The 21,562-nt window shown below is 40.9% G+C and overlaps 1 long non-coding RNA gene across 1 annotated transcript in view; it reads right to left on the bottom strand.

The window, feature by feature from the left end:
• LOC145503769 (uncharacterized) overlaps window positions 1-1,393 on the bottom strand; it is a 63,510-nt gene extending 62,117 nt beyond the window's left edge. Inside the window, exon 1 of the long non-coding RNA XR_014051737.1 lies at window positions 1,228-1,393. This is a non-coding gene — a long non-coding RNA (uncharacterized LOC145503769). The remainder of the gene's footprint in view (window positions 1-1,227) is intronic.
• Between the last annotated feature and the right edge of the window lie 20,169 nt (window positions 1,394-21,562).

Here is a 21,562-nt window from a genome sequence, read left to right as displayed (position 1 = left end):
TTTATTTGGCTTCTGTTTGGAGGTCTCTTCAGTATCTAATTTCCGCCCTGCAACAAAGGGGTGGAGGTGGTCTCTTTAGGTTCGCTTGTTCAATCGTGCTGTGGGGAGGAAGGAACACTGCAAACCTGGCGTGTGTGTGGTGAGCTCGCAGTGTCTCGGCCGCACTGGGTTCGCCCCCGCTCACGGCGTGTGTGCTTTCCCCGTCTACCCTGCTCAGGCTTCAGGTTACTCAGCAGGGGAGTGGGCCGGGGAGTGGGCCCTGAGATGCGTGCACTTCCCAGGTCTAATCCGCTCAGGTTCAGGCTCCCTGTTACTCCACAAAGGCGCTGACTCGGTTTCGCCCGCGGCTTGTGCCGTTCCTGGTCGGAGCTGCTCAGGCGGCCAGGAGTTTGGCGAGCGCACTCTCCCCTGTTGGGGCAGTGCGGCTTATCACCTCCCTGGTCCCCGCCTCGGTTTGCGGTCGCGCCCGGCTCCGGTGTGCTTTGTGTCGGTTCTGGGGAGCTGGTCTCTGGCTGCGACCCTCACGGCGGCTGTCGACCCTCTGGGATCTCAGGCAGTCTTTGCTTAGAAACTGGGAGCCTGTTTGCAGTTTGGTAGGGGGTGCCCTCTCTGGGGCCGAGTTTGCCCCTTTCCCGCTCTGGCGGGCCCCGCCTGCCCGCTGTGTCCGGCGGGGGATGGGGCAGTCCGCAGCCGGCTAGCTCTCCTCTGGTATCGCTCAGTCCTTTGTTCTGTGAGCGGGCGGGCAGTGCCTTAGAGTTGGGCTTTTCGCGGGATAGTTCTCTCTCTCTGGCTGTCCCACAGTTTAGGGCCGGCAGTGCCTTAGAGTTGGGCTTTTCGCGGGATAGTTCTCTCTCTCTGGCTGTCCCACAGTTTAGGTTACTATCTCACGTTAGCTCCCTCAGATTGCCCTCATGGCACTCGGGCCCGTCCTTACCCTAGGCAGTGCCGCCCGCTCCTCTCCGTTCAGCCCCCACTTGCTGGTGGCGGATGATGCGAGCGTCTGGGGTTCTTTGCTGGGAGTTGCTTTAGGCACGTAATCTGTGGGTTTTATTTATTTTTTCCTCCCAGTTACGTTGCCCTCTGAGATAAGAAATCTTCCCCCACACCCGCCGGTGAGAGGGTTTCCTGGTGCTTGGAAATTTCTCCTCTTTTACGACTCCCTCCCCGGGACGGGTCTCCGTCCCTAACTCTTTTGTCCCTCTTTTTATCTTTTATAATTTCTCCTACCTCTTTTGAAGATAATGCGCTGTCTTTGTGGAAGCCTGACGTCCTCAGCCAGCCTTCAGAAGTAGTTCTGTGAAGTTTGGTCAGCGTTCAGATGTTCTTTCGATAAATTTGTGGAGGAGAGAGTGGTCTCCCCGTCCTATTCCTCCGCCATCTTAGCCCCGCCTCCTTCTTTTTTTTTTTTACTATGACAACCACTGTTAAAGTGATCATGCTTGTATGTTTCTTATGTTCCTGTATTTCTGTAGGATAAATTCTTAGTATTCCTGAGTCAAAGTGATTGTGCACGTTAATTTTGAGGAATATGCTAAATAGCTTGTTGAAATGTTGTAGCAATTCCACAAAAGTGTATGATTATGCTAATTTCACCGAGACTGGATATTAGTTTTCTTTTAAATCTTGGCCTATCTTATAAGTAAAATTTATTTCTTCTTGTTTAAATTGAATTGATTATTAGTGAGGTTGGAAATAGTTTCATATGCTTAATGGCAGGTAGTTATTTTAAAAGAAATTGATTTGTCAGAAATTTCTATATAAAGTGGTATTTATCCTTTACCATATATATTGAAAATATTTTCTCGTTTGTACTTTTACCTTTGTAGTGTCTCTTTATATTAAAGTATTATGTGTCAATTTTTTTTCTTTAGGGCTTCTGGGTTTCAGATCATCATTGGAAAGAATGACAGAAATATTCTGATCTACTTCACTGCCATCTTACTGGTGAACAGTGGGATCTCAAAGTGAAAGAAAGTGTCAGACTCTTTGTAACCCCATGTACTGTAGCCCACCAGGCTCCTCTGTCCATGGTATTTCCCAGCAAGAATACTGGAGCGGGTTGCCATTCCCTTCTCCAGGGGATCTTCTCAACCCAGGGATTGAACCTGGGTCTCTCCAATTGCAGGCAGATTCTTTACTGTCTGAGCCACCAGGGGAGCCCATGCTATAGATAATCAAGTTGATACACCCTATTAACCACCTTAAAATTTTTAAAAATACCTCTCCTACCTTTTGTGGCCATCATTTCTTCCTTATTTTCCCAACAGCCTTTAGCAACTATTACATGTTACTCAGAAGGCAAAGTTTAAAAATTAAAAGATAATTCTATGATTAAAAAAAGAAAGAAAAGACTAAATTCTCTTTTTTCAATCCCTATCAAGAATGAAATACAAGGTGTAGTCTCCTTTTGGAAAAGAGGTCATGCTGTGCAAACTGTTTATTTACTGGCACATCAGTGTGTCCCCATCTGAGTCAGTCAAGACGAAGATGTATATTCTGTGTCACTCATGCGGTGAGAAACAGTTCCTAGTAGTCCATTCCTGCTTGTACCATTGCCATAAAGGGACTGCTGGATATCAAGCTCACCATTGAATAAACCACACCTTGTTTCCCCAAATGAGAAAGAGGAGAAATACAAATTTCTCTCAGTTACTAAATTTAGTCATCTCATACAGTTATGTCTGCCCGTTTTTGTGTCCCAGCATATATAAACAATATTTGCCCTTAAAGGCCCAACACGGATACACTTTTCTCTGTGATGCCTACCTTAATTTCTCTACCCTGGATCCACTATTTCTGTTTTCTAAATTCTTTTTCTGTGTATAGTACTCTTCTCTGAGTATTTCTGTCGTGTTTTCTGGTTAAGTAGCCATTATTTATTCCTATTAGAATGTAAAACTCAGTAGGGGAAAGCTGTTTGTTTAAATCAACTTGGTTATTTCCTCACAGTGCTTATTATGATGATCATATCTTACTCATATGAATGGGTAAAAACAGAATTAAACTAAGTTGGAGAGAAATACAGAAATTCAAAATTAGAACTCAAGGAAATAGATGGTTTTATCATAAGAAAAGAAGACCAATAAAATGATTGAAAAGCTGATAGCTAACCCAGGTAATTCAGTTACAATGGCTAACAAACAAGAAAAAAAAAATGCCAATCTTTGGCTTCCTTACTTTTGCTGCGTAATTATTTGAAAAATCATCTCAAATAATTATGACTTATAGTGGCCTGTTCTGCCCTTTGAGGGACTATTCAATAACTTACTCCTCTTACCCCAAGAAAGCCAGTTTATTTTATAAATAAAATTTTATTTTAATTCACAAAAAATAAGAATATACAAATAGTTCACTGAACTAGGAAGAAGAGAAAATTAACATGCCTAACAGCTGATTTGTATTAAAATTTATGACTATTCTTTCTACTTGAATGATATTTATCATTCTTCATATAGGTATGATTCAGGCAAGTTCATACTTCATTTATATACAATTAATTTTATTGAATTTTTGACATGAAGGTTCAGTCTAATATAGTCATTGTGGAGCCAAAAAAAAGATGTTTTGCATTAAAACAGAATTTCATCTTCTCAGATAAGGGCTACAGTTCTGTCTTATATTGCCATTTTATTTGAACCACAGGAACTGGCTTTGGGATCCTTTGAAATCTACAGACTTGTAGATCTGTAGCCACTGACTTCCTGGATAGCTTGTCTGGGTGTGCTTAAATCAAAGCAATGTGATTTTCTTCAAGGAAAAATAGCTAATTAAGGTGCTGTCATTCCTCAGTCATCAACAGAGAATAGCCAATAATTGACTAGGGAAAAGAGAGAGAATCTGACATAAGCTGGCGCTGATTTTTTATTTTTTATTTTATTGAATCTGTCTCCTGATGATTAACACAGAAATTCCTCTAGCAATTATGGACTCTCTTATAAATGACTGTCTTGTAATTTACAGCTTGCCAGGAGCATATTCAACTCAAACATGTGTGTAATTCACTCTTCTAGCTCATCTCCCCCCAGTCTAGATTCTCTCTCACATGTGAAATGTTTCACACTGAGATTATATGATCCCCTTTGCCAGAAAAATTGACCTACCATATAGAGAATACTATAGCTGGTTTTCCAGGGTGTATTCTAATGGAAAATATGGCTGTTCTTCATAAAAGAATTCCATAGTCAGTTCTCACACTGCATTTCTAATTGCTGATTTTAGTCTCCTACCCCTTCTGCCAGTTTTTACCTATCCATCTCTCTCTCTCTGTTTTTAATATCAGAGTTATGGGTGTACAACCCAGTCAATACATTTTAATTTTAGTTCCTTTTCTATTTATATTTTTCCTCCTCTATTAGGCATGCTAATGATCTGTGAAATGTCCAAAATATGAGTAGCAAGAGGTAAAAGAAAAAATGATTGAGATCATATAAACCCTAAATCCCTCCCTGAACATTAAGTACCTGAATGGAGAAGCATATTAAAACTTCGCAGTCCTATGAAAGATATGTAATTGGGCTCTAATGTAGCTCTTATCTTTATTGATAGTAACATTTACATTATTATTGAATGGTCTTGTTTTTTTCCTTCTGTATATGGTGATGAGGTGCCAAGGAAAAGTAGAGAGCCATGTCAATAGCACTTGCCAGTAAGGTGGTAGGTTACATTTCCAGGAAGATAATTTGTTTGCTACAAATGCATTGCATATCCACCTTTTTCAATGTACTGTACCTTGCCAGGATTCCTATCATGGACTCGGTGAGAGGCTCTCGAATGAAGGTGGGCAAGAGTAAAATGAGTAGGCAAAGATATTGCAGAAGAGGCTTCCCTGGTAGCTCAGATGGTAAAGAATCTGCCTGTAATGCTGGAGACCTGGGTTCAATCCCTGGGTTGGGAAGATCCCCTGGAGAAGAGAAAGGCAACCCTCTCCAGTATACTTGCCTGGAGAATCCCCATGGACAGAGGAGCCTGGTTGGCTACAGTCTGTGGGGTTGCAAAGAGTCGGACATGACTGAGCAACTAAGCACATATGACAAGGGGCTAGCCAGGGAATCATAAAATTGGAGCCAAAAGGACTGATCTAGGGCCAATTCTCAGTTACTATTTATTCAGTTAACATTTTCCAGTCACCTATTATAGGCTAGGCTGAGGAGCAAGGTTCTCGAGATAGAGCAGTAAATATAAGGAAGCCACTGTATTTCCCACCCAGAGCTTATGATCTAGCATACAGCTAGAAAGAATTAGCAGAAGAGACAGTCATAAGGACAGAATGAAGCACGGTGAGAATTGGGAAAATATACTTCAGGTCCAAAACCCTAAATGTAAATATTCCTTTTATACTACCCTAATATGGCTTTATCAAGCTGAGAACATGGTTTAATGCTTGAAAAATATGGAGATAATTAGGCATTGTCCTTGAATGTAAGCATTTAAATCTAGAGAATGCTACATGTAATGTGCAAGGATTACTATATTTTAAGTCAGTGTGTGATCTATGCCATTAGGGAGAAATGATTAGAAATTTACACTGGCTACAATACATTGATCTTTAATGCCTAGTGTTCCTGTGAACACTCCCTCTCCCTCAGCTGTCAACTCAGAGAGGCAATAACGGGCAATTTTTGTGTATATGTGACCAGTGTATACCTGAACCTAATCAGCCAATCCATAGCCTGGTAGATTGTGTATAATGAAGCTTGGCTGGAAACTATAAGTTGGCCAACTGAATTATTTCTCATTGAAATTGAGTTTAGAGCCACTCAGAGAACAAAGCAATTAGCTTGGGGAGGTGAGTCAGAGAGCTGAGAGGGACTGTGCTGTTGGTGAAAGAAATAGGAATAGTGGAATCAGATTCACAGAGAAGCTGGGGCCTCAGCACAGCCCTGGAGTTCAGGGAGGACCCTGGGTTCCCCTACTGCCTCTGACTTAGGAGAAGATGACTTGCCATCGCAGGGCAGTGCATGGATGATCAGAGCAGATTGGGAAGAGTAATGCTGGTAGAAACCTGAATTGAGAAGGAGGGAAATTCAAAGCAGCAAATACATACAACTATTCTGAGAATTTTTTCTATGAAGGGGAGGAGAGAAATGGGGCAGTGATAGTGGAAAAACTGGGATCAGGAGAGGAAGGTTTTTAAGATGGGGAAGCTAATAGCATATATTTCTGTTGATAGGAAACCTTCAGTAGAGAGGGGAAAATGATGATGCAGGAGAAAATGGGAGGAGTTGGTAGAGTGATGTCCTTGAGCAAGTGAGCGGGTTGGAACTGGTTGACAAATAGAGTTCATCCTTCATAACAGCAGGAAGACAGAGGACTTGGGGCCAGGTGCCTGTACATAGGTAGCTGTGACTGTGAGAGCTTGAGGAAGTACTGTTTTTATTTTCTCCATTGTCACACTGGAAACAGCCCAAGTATCTTGAAAGTAACAAAGGAGTAGGAGGTACAGGAAATATGAGGAGAGAGGACAAGGGAGGAATGAAATCATTGAGTGAAGGATAGTTTAGCTCAGTTCAGTTCAGTCGCTTGGTCATGTCAGACTCTTTGCAACCCCATGGACTGCAGCACACTAGGCTTCCCTGTCCATCACAAACTCCCAGAGCTTACTCAAACTCACGTCTATTGAGTCAGTGATGCCATCCAACCGTCTCATCCTCTGTCGTCCCCTTTTCCTCCTGCCTTCAATCTTTCCCAACATCAGGGTCTTTTCCAGTGAATCAGTTCTTCGCATCAGGTGGCCAAAGTATTGGAGTTGCAGCTTCAGCATCAGTCCTTCCAATGAATATTCAGGACTGATTTCCTTAGGATTGACTGGTGGGATCTTCTTGCAGTCCAAGGAACTCTCAAGAGTCTTCTCCAACACCACAGTTCAAAAGCATCAATTCTTCGGCGTTCAGCTTTCTTTATAGTTCAACTGTCACATCCATACATGACTACTGGAAAAACCATAGCTTTGACTAGATGGACCTTTGTTGGCAACTTTCAGGCTAACTTGATGGTTAGTGATCATGAATTTGGAGTGAAACCATCAAATCCATCTGTGTTGTGGATCTGGAGTAGGTGTAGACTTGGATTTAGTAGTGTTGTGGTTGGCCAAGTGAGGCCTGCACAGGGAGATAGATATATGGGAGTAGGGTGGGTAGGAGAGGGAATGATTATAGCCGTTGTCTGAGGAATTTAAACTCATCATGAGAAATATGAGGTTGTGAGGGTTAAGTGAAAAGGTGGTAGGTGGGCGCCCTGGTTTGGGGAGTGAATGGCTAAACTAGGGCAGAAGAAAAGACCCCTGCAAGGAAAGAAGCCAACAGACAGCTTTCACATTCCATTTACATTATCTGTTTCGGTGTCTGTTTCTCCCACTAGGTCAGGGATTCTCAGCCTTGGCATGTTGACATTTTGGACTGCATAAGTCTTTATTGGAGTGGGGAGAGCTGTTCCATTTATTCTGTAGTCCGTTTAGCAACTTCACTGGCTTCTACTCACTTGATGCCAAAAGCACTGTCCCAGTGGTGACAATCAAAAATGTCTCCAGTTTTGCCAAATGTCCCCTGGGAGACAAAATCAACCTTGGGTGAGAACTGCACCCCTGGACCAAGGCCTCTTAATAGGGGATACACCTTACTCATTTCATGTTCCTGATGTTTTAAAGCTACTTGGGTGGTTGTTTTTGGTTGCTGAGTAGTGCATGACTCTTTTGCGACCCCATGGACTATAACCCACTAGGCACCTCTGTCTATGTGATTTATGAGGCAAGAATACTGGAGTGGGTTGCCATTTCCTTCTCCAGGAGATCTTCCCAATCCAGGGATCGAAGCCACACCTCCTGCATTAATTGGTAGGTGGATTCTTTACCACCGAGCCACTGGGAAGCCCATTTGGGTACACAGTGAAAACTTGATAGATGTGTGATAAACTGAAGAGTTTGAGTCATAGTGCATAAGATGCTATGTTGAACATCTCCAAGATCACCCTCAGGTTTGGCGATTTGCTAGGAGAACTCACAAGATTCAGTATATACTCATACTCACAGCTATGATATATTAGGGTAAAAGGCTACAAAGCCCAATCAGCAAAGGGAAAAGGCACATAGAATGAAGTTCAAGCGAAGTCAGGTATAAATTTTGAAAGGTATTCTCCCAGTGGAGTAGTGCAAGATGCACTTAATTCCCCTGACAGTGAGTTGTGACAACTCATTGCTAATTGTTGCTAACTAGGGAAGCTTGTTAAGAACACAGTGCCCAGGGTTTTTATTGGAGGCTGGCCACACAGGTACTCTGCCTGGCACCCAAATTCCAAACTCCCAGAAGAAAAGCAGGTGTTCAGGAAAAACCGTATTGTCTGCACACTTTAGGCACAACGGGCCACCCTCCTCAGTTCTGGGAATGGTTCTCCGTGCTTCCCTGAAATCCAGCATTTCAGACACCAATCAAGGGTCAACCTTGCAAAATCTTGCAAGCAGAACTTTCAAAGCACAGAAACAGGGTCTCCTGTGTTAACTCTTTTCTGCACAGGGGATTTGTATTACACATCACATGGAGAAACAATTCAATTTCCACTTAATCCCTGTTTTCAAAGTTCTTAATCCCCTGAGCAAATGGCTCATTTTCCATCTCATTTTTTTCTATACCAACTTGCAAAAAGAAATGTCTCTAGTCCAGCATCTCACAGCCCTGCATACCTCATTTCTCTAAATGGCAGTTCAGGAATCACTTAGTGTTAATAAATGCTGCCAGGAGATCCAAAACTCTACCTTCACTCCAAACAGCCAAGAAAACAAAACATTGTTCATGCTAATTCATATTGGAAATGAAAGAGGGGCTTGCATTTGTATAATATTTAAGAATATTTTGGATATCCTGTCATAGCTGCTTCATCCTTAGAGCAAATATACTTAATAGAATACATGCATGTGTGAGTGCTCAGTTGCGTCTGACTCTTTTGACCCTGTGGACTGTAGCTTCCCCAGCTCCTCTGTCCTTGGGATTTTCCAGGCAAGAATACTGGAGTGGGTTGCCATTTTCCTTCTCCAGGGGATCTTCCTGACCCAGTGATTGAATCCACTTTTCTTATGACTCCTGCATTGGTAAGTGGGTTCTTTACCAGCTGAGCCACTGGAGAAGCCCATTTAATGAATAAACCGTACATAATACACAGATTAGGATGAAAATATGTATAGTAGATGAAAATAGGGTTTACTGCAGCAAATATATTAACACTAGTTACTTGAGCTGTTAACCAGATTCCCATTTTAAAAATTCCCTGTTTAAAACCTCATCTTAAAAAGGAAATGTTTCATATAAATGAAAGTCGTAACTATGAAGAATTGATCAGTAAGGTTACTCCCTATTGACCACAGTTGAAAGCAGAGAGGCTGCCGGAATGACTTCCTCCTTGATTAATTAAAATGCCCTAGTAAAGAGACTCCAACACCATGCAAGAGAGTAACAAATGTGTATTTTAGGAAAATTTTGAAGTATGCTCAAAACTTTTAAAAGGTAATTCACTTATTAATTTCACAGTTACTAAGAGCATGGTGGAGAGGGAAATGGCAACCTACTTCAATGTTCTTGCCTGGAAAATTGCTGTAGTCCATGGGGTGGCAAAGAGTTGAACACGACTGAGAACAGTATAGTACAGTACTAAGAACATGAAATCGGACCATGATTGAGTCCTGTATCCTTTGCCTAGTAGTCATGACATCTGGGCCAGTGACAATTTCTCTATGGTTCAATTCCCTCAGTGATAAAATGAACTAGTAATAGAACTGACTTCCTAGGTTTTGAGTAGTGAAAGAGGTAATTGCATGTAAGCACATAACCTTTCATCATACCACTGGCTCATAGTACATTCTCAATAAATGTCAGCTCTTGTTTTAGTGATACATTATTTGCTCTTGCTGTTTATCTGGGCATTCATTCAAAATGCTTTTGACACTAAATCTTGCTCCAGGTAGTAGGAGTGTATCAGTGAATGAGATTGTCATGCCTCTGTCCTCCCAATGCTAAGAATCTAACAGGCAATTAAGTATGTGATTATAACAAGTGATAACCACGCTGATAAGCAAGAGTTACAAAATAATTGAAACATAATCCATAAATTACTGAGATCCATCAGTGTGTTCGATATTGGCCTAAGGAACCTCTAAATTAGTATGCAGGGCATATGGACCCACCCCATTTTGTAAAACAGCAGTAAAAATAATCTTTGTAAGTGACTAGTTACGTATCTTGTTAACTACGTGGAAGATGAGAAAGATAGGTACCAGTTTAATTAGATGGTATGAAGAAGAAATGGTACTTTGTAAAACTTTCCCTAGATTTACAGATTGAGGTTAACATATTACTTTTGAGATTTGAGAAACTTTTAATTTTAAAATGAAAAATATTTCTATATAGAGAGATAATTTTGAAGACTACTACAAAAGCCTGCTTAAGAACTGATGCATATCTGAGTAAGGTATTGGAGGAAGAGAAGAAACAGAAAGACAATTCTCAATTGTTGTTGTTTTAGTTGAAGTCCTGTTTGACTCTTTTGTGACCCCACAGACTGTAGCCCACCAGGTTCCTCTGTCCATGGGATTTCCCAGGCAAGAATACTGGAGTGGGTTGCCATTTCCTACTCCAGGAAATCTTCCTGATCCAGGGTTCCTACCCATGTCTCCTGCATTTGCAGGTGGATTCTTTACCACGGAGCCATTAGGGAAGCCCAATTCTAAGTTAGCATTGCTGAACTTTGTAACTGGTAAGATGTAGACTGTGAGAAATAGGAGGAGTCAGGACAACTCTCAGATTTTTGGCTGAAATAAATGGATATAATTAAGCTAACCTGAAAATATAAGTGAACATAAGTGAGGGATTATGATTTGACCCTGAGCATGTTGACATTTGTACTTGCAGGACATTGGAGAGGAGAAAGCTGTTTGACAAGAGGGCTTCCATCTCTGGAGAGACATGAAGATTGCAGATAAATATCAACTGGGAAGTCAGTTGGTTATTTATTTTTCCAGTGACTGCTCCGTGGCAAGTACTTGCACGGCCTGTAAGACCTGTTAAGTCAGAGATGTCTCCTGGTTTGTTTCCTGCCCTCTATTTGCTCTCCCACTTAGCCCCTGACTCCTAAGTCCTATCTTATACCTTGTCATTATGAATGACTTCAACTAACTCCACAATCTTAAGTTCAAGCTTTCTAACTCTGTTCACCATGTCCTCTCTCATTCCAGTCTCCTGCTCTGGTGCCCTGACTCTCTGGAATCTGTAATTCCACATTTTCACTGCCTGTCCACAAACCTCCCCTGTTGTCACTGTACTTCTTATCTAGCTTTCAACCACTTCTACCCTGGTGACTTCTACAGAGCCTTGCTTTCTCAGTCATCTCTTCTGCAGCTAGGAGTTTTTATGTGACTCATTTCTGGCCCATAAACTGGTAGTAGAAACTGGTGGGTTTGTGTGTGTGTGTGTTGGGGGGCTGGCTTGGGTGGTGTGTCTCCTTCCTTCCTTCTTTGTCCTCCCTTATGTGAGGTCATGATGGCTAAAGCCTTGGCAGCAGAGTTGTAACCACAAATGAAAAGCCATGAGGGCTGCCAAGACATCGACTGGCCCTGACACATTGGAGCAGCTGAACTGAAGGCAGCAACTGCATTCCTCTAGATATGTTTTTATGCTAAATGCAACCCTGTTCGAGGCAGAAAGCATTCCTAAGTAATATGCCCCACAAAAATGAGGGGGGCCCTTTGCTGCATCTATGCCCTTTAGAAAGTTTTGTGCTATTGTGAATGTTTTTCACCATTATTCTGCTATAGGCATTGGGGAAAGTTGATGATGTTTAAACAAAAGAAAAACAGACTTAGACCCGTATTTTAGAAAGAGCTCTCAGTTGAATGTATGAAAGATAACAAAACTCAACTTTTCCTTCCTTTAGATGACCCTTCCTCACCCTGTGTGATCTTGGTGGGGGTCACACAGCCCCTGCCTCTAAGGACCTGGTGATTTCCCTAGGGAATGAAATGTGAGCCACGTAGGCCCAATCAGAATCCACCCTTAGGATTGTTCTAATTAGCTAGAGGGGGCAGGCTGAGCCCTGATCCTGGCACCATGGAGCTGGGATTCTGGAAATCCCAGTCACTTAGGCCACAAACCCCGCTGTTATAGTCTGGGTGCTCTGGAGGAAGGCAGAGATGAAGTTCGGGGTGCAGGGGTTGATTAAGGGTCAACCCTGTAGAGGGAATGAAAAAGATCCATTGTTGAGCAGAGGGAGAAGTGGAATTGTAGTGCAGGTTTGACAAAGCCCTGGCCCAACTGGCAACCTACTCCAGTATTCTTGTCTGGGAAATCTCACGGACAGAGGAGCCTGGTGGGCTTCAGTCCATGTGGTCACAAAGAACCAGACACAACTGAGCACACGCACACACACACACACACACACACACACACACACACACTGGCCCCACTGGCAGGGAGCTCTGGAGTGAGAAGAGCCCATTGGTCAGCCTTACTTTGTCCCCAGATGCATGCCACCACAGAAAACATGTGACCTACAGTGAGATGGCTCTTCCCAGCTGAGGCAGATCTCAAAGGAACTGGCAGCTGAAAGCTGTTGGCTCACTGCATCCCCTATAGCTGGCAGCAACTCCTGGAAGGACCTGCCCATGCAACTCCACGTCCACCACCCTCACTGGGTAGAGAAAGGCTGTCTGCAAAAAGGTAAGAATTGACCCAATATATCAACAAAACCAGAGCTGAGAGACAGGAAAAGAAACCCAAAAAGAGGCTTGAGTCTATAGACCCAGTTGCAACTGAGGCCAGAGCCTCATTCTTAGTTGTTGTTGTTTTTTACTCACTATGTCATTTCCAGCTCTTTGCAACCCCATGGACTGTAGCACGCCAGGCTCCTCTGTCCATAAAATTCTCCAGGCAAGAGTACTGGGGTGGATTGCCGTTTCCTTCTCCAGGGGATCTTCCTGACTCAAGGATCGAACCTGTATCTCTTGTGGCTCCTGCATTGGCAAGCAGATTCTTTACCACTGCTCCACCTAGGAAGCCCCACCATCCTTAGTTATTTGGGCCAATAAATTCCCTTTTTTTGGTCTTAGTCACTTTAGCCATGTCAGTCAGGGTTAACACAGTACTGTTTAAGGCAGTAATTGATTCAAAAGAAGTGATAGAGAGAACTTGACAGAGTTGGGGAGTATTGATGAGGGACTAAGACAGTAGCCATGGTGATGCACATGGAAGAGATGATGGGCTGCGACGACTAATCTTAAAGCAAGAACCAAGAAGAGCAAGAATTTTCGGAGAAATTCCCAGCATTTAGCTGAGGTGATAGCTCCATTCTTCTCCACTATTTATACAGATGGGGAGTAAAGGAATAGGTGGAAAGGGGAGGGGTTTATGTGAAAAATCTAAAGGTTTATAACATACTACATTTTGAGTGCATCCAATGGACTTATTTAAAAATCTAAAACGCTAGCTCATAAATTTTCAGTGAAAAATATCTCTACTGACTGGTGGGAAAACTTAAAACAGATGACCAGCTGAGGAGTTTTTCTGGTCAGAAGGGCCTATTTGTGAAGCTAAATTCAAATCAGAAATTCGCTTGAGTCAGGATAAAAAAAGTTAAATGATGCTTTTTGGGGACTTCCTGGTGGTCCAGTGGTTAAGACTCCGTGTTTCCATTGCAGGGGGTGTGGGTTCGATCCCTGGTCAGGGAGCTATTATAAGATACCATGTGCTGTGCTGGTGTAGCCAAAAGAAAATAAAAAATAAAATCAATTGCATTCTTAAAACAATGATGCTTTTAAACTGTCACAAAGCTTTGATACTCATCTTCATTACAGGGATAGATCTTCCAAGAACACTTGAAAACTTTGTCAGTTGGCTAAGTTACCTGTGTTCTTGGACAGTAGTAGCAAAAATCTGGAAAATACTTATCACTTTGCTTTTTACTACCCAAGACTTAATGCAGATTTATTTGTCTGTTTATCATTACATTATTATCTCAAGACATACAAGTTCCAACCTTATATTCTATACATTTTAGGAAAATTATTTTCTGATAACATCTAGGGGATAAATGTTGCCTTATTTTGCCTCCTAAGATACTTTATATGAAATCACCTTATGAGACCAATACAAGGCAAATAAATTTTATTTACATGAATCTTCATTTATAGAAAGCTGAACGGATTGGACTTTTCACTACATTTTAGGGTTCATCTTCCTCTAATGATAATTACCCTCTTTTTACATTCCTACAGGTATATGAGTAGTGAAGACAAGAGGAAGACAAAAGCCATGGAGGAGCTCATGATGGGATAGTGCTTGTTTTATTAGATTCCAACACCTAGAAATTAAGCTAGCACATGCTATCTATACTTTTTTTCTCATTTCATCCCCAATTATAGAATTGGCACCTGTATGAGAGGAATTAGTGATACATATAACACTTCTTATATTGATGATATGTATTTATTCATTCTACAACCGACATTATTGTGAGTTAGGTGTTGCCCCAACTTATACCTGTCTAGAAAAATGTGGAATCCAAAGGTGTATACAAAGAAAAACTGTATTGGATAACCGTGGGCATCAATTATTCATACATAATTATTCATACTCTGAGAGGAGATCCTCATTTTAGTACCTCAACCTCTTCTTCAACTTACTCCTTTCCCACTTAACTCATTTCAGACAGTGTGAAACCTTATTGTCATGGCTCCATACTGTCTGAAGTCACCTTCTATCCTCAGTAGGACCTCTAGTCACTTAACTCTTCCCAATTCACTTAACAGATTATTATCAGTGGGAAAAATATCACCCTCAAAGGGACAAGTTATTAAACACAATCTGGGCAAGAACATCTGAGATATTAGAATGGTTTGTGGTACCTCCAAAGGGCCACAGTAAAAAAGCAGATGTACAGTACACTACATCTCTGATGATCAAATTTCATGAGGAGAACAACCAGGAAAACTGTGTTTAAAAAGGCACCTTAGGGAATGGTAATGGGAAAAAAAGGGTCTGAGAAATACTGACCTAGAACAAGTACCTATCTGAATATTTGATTAAATCAATACTGAATTTACCCCTCTTCACTCCTCCGTCCCTGTGATTTGTAGTATCTGATCCAATGTTGTCTAGTAGACATAAAACGTGAGCTTCATTATGTAATTTAAAATTTTCTCTACGTGCTTAGTCGCTCAGTCGTCTCCCACTCTTTGCGACCCTTTGGACGGTTGACCACCAGGCTACTCTGTCCATCATATTTTTCAGGCAAGAATACTGGAATGGGTTACCATTTCCTCCTCCATGGGATCCTCCCTATCTGGGGATCAAATTCGAGTCTCCTGGATCTCCTGCATTGTAAGTGGATTCTTTACTTGCTGAGCTTAGGGAATTGGTTGCATTAAAAAGTGAAAAAGATAGGTGAAATTGATTTGAATAGTATATTTGGCTTAACCCAATATAGCCAAAATATTCAACATATAACCAATATAATAATTATTAAATATCTTACATTTTTGTGTGTGTGGGCTAAATCTTCAAAATCCAGTGTGTATTTTATACTTATAGTACATTTGAATTTAAAAGTTAATTTTCTTTGAAATTACTTGATTTGTTTTTAGATTTCATAACATTTATGGCTAAAGAGTAGAATCACATATCCAAGTTACTCTAAACATATTTAAACTTTTCCAATAACCAAATAAAGTATCAGTATTTTAATTTGAATACTTAAGATGAAGTGAAATAAAAATCTCAGTTTCTCAGTCACACTAGCCAGATTTTAAGTGTGCTCAAAAGCACTATATCTAATAATGACTATATATATATAGTCATATAAATATACAATATATATACATATAGTATATACAGCCATATATATATAAACTGTATATATACATATATATACAGATCCCTGATCAGGGATTGAACACATGCCCAATGACCCTGCAGTGGAATCCTAACCACTGGAATGGTTTGGCCTATTATTTCCTCACAGTTTTCTTTTGCTTTTTCTTTTCTGGATTGCTGGATACAAATGCTTTGAAAATATAGAACTGTAAGATGCTAGCCTAATACATACATATGATACAAATATTCATGTAAGTCCTCACTGTTATTAGGCAATTGTATATGTCTTGTGGACTTCTTTGCACACAGATAGCTTCTAACACTCTTTAGTATCACAACTTCTCTATTCTGACTTCAGGGAAAACACCACAAATTAAAGATGGCTTTCTTTCATACTGAGCTCAAATGCAGTCTCAAAATACTTTTTATAGGTTACTTCTCTTAAGACAGCGTTTTGTTCAACTACAATAAATCAATTGGAGTTACCATAAAAGTTGAAAGCATTTTGCCATTCATGTCTTTGTTCATCCCACCATATTCCTTTCCAGAACATGTTTTAAGTGAACATAATGGGTTTTAGATGAGAATATAAAATGATACATGGGCATTAGAAGGCAAGCACCATAGCATATGAGTAAAAAGCAAATTCCCTGAGGGAAAACAGACTGGGGATTGAATCCATTTTTACCACTTACCATCTGTACAATTTTGGACAAGTCATCTAATTTCCCTGAGTCTTATTTCCTTATTTTAAGAATTGGAATAATAACAACTGCTTTGCAGGATTATTATAATAATTAAAAATTATAGAACATGTCATGCATTAGGACAGAGCCTGGCACATAGTAAGCATTCAAATTAAATTGATATCTACCATCTTGAGAAAATTAAATATCTTATTTGCTAAGTGCTCAGTGCTCATATTCTTGGGCTTGGAAACTGGTTTGTTAACTTCTTTGAAGGAAGAATTATGTGCCATCAACATTTTTGATTCTTTTCAGAGGTTAGCAAAATTCTAACCATAGGGTTTGACCTTCAATGACTACTGAATGAAGGAATCAGTGTATCCATAAACTTATAATTGCTCTCATAATATTTGAAACATGAATTTGCCTATTCAAGTCAAAATGGCTATTAAATTCAGACTGAGAAAACGACTATGACGGAATAGGGGAACATGGTAAAGACTTGAGGAGCAGACAGTTTCACAGAGGAATGACAGCAAGTTGAAGTGTCTTTGCATCAGAAAATAGGAAGTAGTTAGTGTTAGTCACTCAGTTGTATCTGACTCTTTGTGACCCCATGGACTGTAGCTCACCAGGCTCCTCTGTCCATGGGATTCTCCAGGCAAGAATACTGGAGTTGGTTGCTATTTCCTTCGCCAGGGGATCTTCCTGACCCAGGGATCAAACCTGGGTCTCTTGAATTGCAGGCAAGTTCTTTACCGTCTGAGCTACCAGGGAAGCCAGGAAGTAGTTAAGTAGGAATTATTTAGAGAAAGGTCTGCACTAGATGCAGGAGATGTTTGATCCCTGGGTTGGAAAGACCCCCTGAAGTAGGAAACGGCACCTCACTCCAATATTCTTGCCTGGAAACTTCCATGAACAGAAGAGCCTGGTGGGCTACAGTCCATGGGGTTGCAAAGAGTCAGACACGACTAAGCATGCATACATACAGGTCCTGGTACTTCTTGGAACCCTAGCACGGCCTAGTTGGGGAACACATGGTTAAGAAATCAGCAGAGGGACAGCCTGGGAATCAATTACTTTCAAGAATATTTGGTGTCATGTAGTAGAAATATAGCTATTGAGATAAATTTGTAGTAGGATTTTAACATCTTGAAAGGACTATGAGGGGGTAAGTCAGGAAAATAAATAAAACACAGTAGTAGTCAGTAAATCCAGAGAAAGACTCACTGCCATAAACTAAACTATCATGATTTTTTACTTGTACTATGGCAATAATTTTCTATATGATGCCTCCTCTTCCTCTTCTCATCTTTCTCTCCTTCCTTCCCTTTCTCCATGTGGTAGGTGGAATCAAATTTCCAAAATGCAAAATTGATCCTACATATTCCTTTAGTTTATACTCTTCAGCGGCTCCACATTGTTCCTAAAATTCAAATTCTCTAATATGGCCTGCTGTTTCCCGTAAAATCTATTCCTTCTTAATTCTCTGGCCTCATCTATTATATCAATCACCATGAATTTAAAATCCAGCTGCATTAAACTCTTTCCACTTCCTCTTAAAGGACACCTGTCATGGTCTCTCTTACTTCTGAGTTTTGCCAAGACTGTTCCTTCTGTCAGGACTATGTTACCTCTTTCTGGTGCCAAAATAATTTTCTGAACATCCTTTGGGTCTTGGGCAGACGACATTTCTTCTGGGAAACTCAAATCTGCCAAGTTTGGATTAGTTGCTCCTGTACCTCCTTTCATGGATGTTCCTCTTCTTCCTTGTGCCTTTGATCCCCCCCAACCCTCTCACTCCCAGCTCTATAAGGATAGAAATTATGTAAATCCTATTCAATATCACCAAGGCCCAACATACATAAGGTGTTCAATACATTTTTTTGAATGATAGATATGTGCTGAAGCTTATTTACAAGGAATAAGGCTGGACCCTGGTTCTAGGCAATAACACCACAGGGCAAGTAGCTAGTCTGGGCAGATGCCAAGTTTTGAACTAGAGATTTCTTGATTATATTCAAAAGTTGGAAACATAAATTAAAAGGCTTATCTCTGAAGGTTCAGTTCAGTCACTCAGTCATGTCAGACCCCATGGATTGCAGCATTCTAGACCTCCCTGTCCATCACCAACTCCTGGAGCTTACTCAAACTCACGTCCATTGAGTCAGTGATGCCATCCAACCATCTTGTCCTCTCTTGTCCCTTTCTCTTCCTGCCCTCAATCTTTCCCAGCATCAGGGTCTTTTCTAATGAGTCAACTCTTCGCATCAGGTGGCCAGTGTACTGGAGCTTCAGCTTCAGCATCAGTCCTTCCAATGAATATTCAAGACTGATTTCCTTTAGGATGGGCTGGCTGGATCTCCTTACAGTCCAAGGGACTCTCAAGAGTCTTCTCCAACACCACAGTTCAAAAGCATCAATTCTTCAGTGCTCAGCTGTCTTTATGGTCCAACTCTCAAATCCATACATGACTACTGGAAAAACCATAGCTTTGACTAGACAGACCTTTGTTGGCAAAGTAATGTCTCTGCTTTTTAATATGCTGTCTAGGTTGGTCATAGCTTTTCTTCCAAGGAGCATGAGTCTTTTAATTTCATGGCTGCAATCGCTATCTGCAGTGATTTTGGAGTCCAAGAAAATAAAGGTTAAGGAGATATAAAGAACCAAGTGGGCTTCCCTGGTGGCTCAGATGGTAAAGAATCTGCCTGTAATGCAAGAGACATGGGTTTGGATCCCTGGGTTGGGAATATCCCCTGGAGGAGGAAATGTCAACCCACTTCAGTATTTTTGCCTGAAAAATCCCATGAACAGAGGAGCCTAGAGGGCCATAGTCCATGGGGTCGAAAAGAGATGGACACAACTGACTAATTGTGTGCATGCATGTGTGTACACACACACACACACAAAACCAAGTAGGGACTTCCCTGATGCTCTAGTGGCTAAGATTCCATGCTCCCCATTCAGGGGGCTTGGGTTCTATCCCAGAAACTATTAATATATCCCGCATGCCACACATCACAGTGAAGATCCAGAGTGTAGGAACTAAGACTCAACATAGCCAAATAAATGAATATATTTATAAAAAAAGAACCAAGAAAATTTTTATAAACATGTTGTAAGTTCCAGCTGTGGTTAGGGTGGAGTGTTATGGTTATCCATCCACCCAGCCTAGCTTTTATTTTACCTTGGTTGAAAAATGTTCTCTCTCATAGTGCCCTATAGTTTTTCTTTAAAACACTTGTCAGAATTTATTTATTTTGTTTTATATCATGTTTCTCACTGAGATTATTACATATAAGCACAATGAAGGCAGACGTTTATTTATTGGACTTGTCCAATTGTGTTCTCTAACATCTTGCATAGAACTGACATATATCAGGAGCTGAAAAATATTTTTAAAATTACTGATTAAATGCACTGAACTTTTATATCCTGAGTGTGTTCAAGTTTTGTCAGAAACTAGAAATTATCCTAGTATTTGTGTAGGGATAAAATTAACCCAGATCATTGGAATGACTGTGGGAGAGAAAGCCTGGAAGATTATTATTTAGCAAGTTTGAAAGTGCAGGATTACTGGAGAGCCACTCTCTGTGATCCTAGCTGCATGGAGTTGTGAAGTGGGTTATTCTCAGGAGGATGGCTGGAGCCACTGGAAGCTTCTGTTGATGATCTCAGCTGCCTGCTTATAGCAGGTGATTCCTGGGAGAAGCGCCGAAAGACAAAGAGTGCTGCCAGCAATGATCTCATCTGTCTGCAAACAGCTGCTGCTGAGAAAAAGGCTTCTTCTCTTTAAAATCTTTGTGAATGTCTCATTGGCAGGATCTAACCTTGAATGATGCCGAAAAGAGATTCTGGGACATGTAGTTCCGCAATGTAGACTGGAGTGAGAGTTAAGTTGATGAAAGGCAATTCAACACACTGAGTCATTAGGAGGGAGTTCCTAATTAAAGATAAACCAGACTGAAAGCTTCATGATCAGAAAGATTTACTTTAAAAAAATTGATCTGTCCTCAGCAGTTGGGTGCTCATGGCTGATGGCTAGCTGAGCAACACAGAAACACATGCTCCTTCCACAGTGTATGTAGACTTGTTTCTGGTGAGTGGCTACCTGTCTACTTTTCCTAGCTTTCCATGCATCTAAGTGAGACCATGTAACTGATTCTTGCCAAGGCACTGAGAACAGAAGGGATATGTATCTATTATGAATTAAGGTGGATAGGTGCCAGGGTCTCAACTCTATGAGATCTCTTTCTTTTTGCTGCAGTGTGGCTGAGTGTAAAGCATTGGGCAGAGGACTCTGAAGATACCCTAGGACAAGGCAGAGTCACTGATGGGAATATCTGGGATTTTTGTCATCGTTTGAATGAAAACTGCTGATCAGGAATGTCTGATTTGACTTTGTATATAAGAACTAAATCAGGTGGTATAAAACCAATCAAATTTTGGGGTTGCTTATCGTAATACTTGGTCACACTTAAATTCTTAAGAAATATTCAATAACTAAATGAATAAAGTAGAAATGTTTACCATGCCTTTTGCAAATTCTTCCCCAGGGGCTTCCCTGGTGACTCAGATAATATAGAACCTGGCTGCAATGCAGGAGGCCTGGGTTCGATCCCTGGGTTGGGAAGATCCAACTGTTCTTTGTGCTTCTTCCCTCAACTCCTTATACACTCCTCAAATGTTGTTAAGACATATGACAAAGAGAGTTTGGTAACTAATTACAAAGGATCTCCCATTGTTAGAAACTGAAAACTCTTTGTAACACAACTTTCTGATCAAGACTTTGTAGAAAAAAAACCGTTATAACAGGTGATAGAGGCGTCACAACTAGCATAACATAACTAACTTGCTTGGTTAAAACCCAGAACTACCAGTAAGTTTAGAATTCCTACTAGAAAAACTAAAGATAAGTAAGGACCCTGGAAGCCTGTAATACACCTGAAATTTCACTCTAATCTTGTAATAGGATCGAGTATTGAGAATTAGCCAGGTAACTATTCTCTGATAAATCTTCAAATTCCTGTACTA

The sequence above is a fragment of the Giraffa tippelskirchi genome, chromosome 1 (genome assembly GCF_054371585.1).
Source record: "Giraffa tippelskirchi isolate mGirTip1 chromosome 1, T2T-mGirTip1v1.2.pri, whole genome shotgun sequence".
In the NCBI taxonomy this organism is placed as follows: Eukaryota; Metazoa; Chordata; class Mammalia; order Artiodactyla; family Giraffidae; genus Giraffa; species Giraffa tippelskirchi.
The sequence above is the reverse complement of the archived record's forward strand: the minus strand, read 5'-3'. Positions and strand labels throughout refer to the sequence as shown.